Source organism: Arvicola amphibius, chromosome 6 (assembly GCF_903992535.2).
Source record: "Arvicola amphibius chromosome 6, mArvAmp1.2, whole genome shotgun sequence".
NCBI classification, from domain to species: domain Eukaryota; kingdom Metazoa; phylum Chordata; class Mammalia; order Rodentia; family Cricetidae; genus Arvicola; species Arvicola amphibius.
The window spans coordinates 111,637,222-111,639,416 of NC_052052.2; positions in this window are offsets into that span (position 1 = coordinate 111,637,222).

Here is a 2,195-nt window from a genome sequence, read left to right on the forward strand (position 1 = left end):
ATGTGCTTCCCAGCTTCTGAGGCAATGTCACAAGTCTCCATTCTACCTGATCGTGAAGACCAAGTCAAACCCTAGCTTTTAGTTTTAGAAATCTTGCTCTAAATTTTAAAACTACAGCATACTGTTCATTTTGTAAGTTGTGGTACTCTGCTTGGGTAACTAGAGTGGGGGTGGGGCTGCTCATTTGTAGCCTGTGGTTGTGGCAACACGTGCTTGTGGAGATGTGAGGAAAGAACAACTCATTGATGGTGTGGCTGCAAATTCATGTTGGTGCTGTGGAAACCAATTAGAGGACTTCTAAAATGAGAAAAAAAGGAAGGAAGAGAGGGAGGGAGGGAGGGAGGGAGGGAGGGAGGGAGGGAGGGAGGGAGGGAGGGAGAGAATGAGTGAGGGAAGGAGGGAGAGAAGGAAGGAGGGCAGAAGGAAGATAGAACTACCATATGACCTAATGTGACAACTCCTGGGCATATAGACAAAGGACCCTAAATCATCATACTAGAGAGATACTTGCTCATCTGTGTTTATTATTCAAAATACCCACTCTAGAAGTCCATGAAAAAATGAATAAGGAAAGCATGTCAATGTTTAATCTTGAAGAATGAAATAATATCACTTTCAGGAGATGACTTTAACCAGAGATCATCATGTTAAGTAAAAGTTGTCAGACTCAGAAAGCCAAATTTGACATGCTTATCTCATGCATGAAGTTTATATTTACATATAGACAGAAGCACATGCAGGCAGAAGGAATGATAAATGAAGGGAACTAGAATTATGAAAGAAAGAGTGTGGATATGGAGGAGGAGAAACAAAAGAGAGCAATGGCAGAAAGAAATATGGGCATCATTATCTATTATGAAAAATATAAGAAATCAGAAGTGGTATTGTTTGCCAAAAACAACAAGACATGGGGATGTGGAATGGGCAAGAGCATTTGGAAGTGATAATACTAATGTACAATATATATGAAACTCCAATAAAAAATTAGAATGTAGCTGGGCAGTGGTGGTGCACGCCTTTAATCCCAGCACTCAGGAGGCAGAGGCAGGAGGATCTATGTGAGTTCGAGACCAGCCTGGTCTACAAGAGCTAATTCCAAGACAGGCTCCAAAGCAACAGAGAAACCATGAATCACAAAACCAAAAAAAAAAAAAAATAGAATATGGTTGCTTCTGTTTTTGTCCTGGTTTCCTCCTTAGTCACAGGATAACAGTTTGGAACTACATGCTGAATAGTTTTATGTCACTTGGAAAGAGGAAACCACTCTTGAGAAAATACCCCCATCTAATTGGCCCATGGGAAAGCCTGTGAGGGAATTTATTTATTTATTTATTTATTTATTTATTTATTTATTTATTTTACAGTGTTCTGTCTGCATGGATGACTGAAAACCAGAAGAGGGCACAAGATTTCATTACAGATGGTTATGAGCCACCATGTGGTTGCTGGGAATTGAACTCAGGACCTCTGGAAGAACAGTCACTGCTCTTTACCTCTGAGCCCCCAGGGATTTTCTCCATTAATAATTGATATAGTAGGGTCTACCATATTGTGGGCAGTGCCATCCTTGAGCTGGTGTTCCCGGTTGCTATCAGAATGTAGACTGAGCAAGCCTTGAAGAGCAAGCTAGTAAGCAGCATTCCATCATGGCTTCTGCAACAATTCCTGCCTCCAGATTTGTAACCACACTTTCTTTGGATTGCCACCTCCCAAATAATGACACAGAGACTTCTTCTTAATTATGGAATCTTTGCCTTAGTTTAGGCTTGCACCTAACTAGCTCTTATGACTTAAATTAACCCATTTATATTGTTCTATGCTTTGCCACATAGCTTACTATACGTCTTCTCCCTGTGCATCAGATTTCCCATGACTTGCTGGCAAATTCCATGAGCTTCAGAGTCTTCCCAAAGTTCCTATCTCTGCCCAGACGTCCTGTCTGTCCTCTCCTGCTTAGATATTGCCCTTTCAGTTCTTTATTAAATAAATCAGGAGGAGCCTTAGTGGCAAGGTAAAACAATAACATGTTTTCACACAGTGTGATTAAATATTCTGTAACACAGGTTCCTGCCCTTTCCTCCCTGATTTTCCTTGGTGGGCCACCTCTGGCTCTATTCCCTTATTTTCTAAAATTTTCTCTATCCCAGTAGCCAATGAAGTTATAAATTTACCTAAAAGGACATTTTAAACAAAAT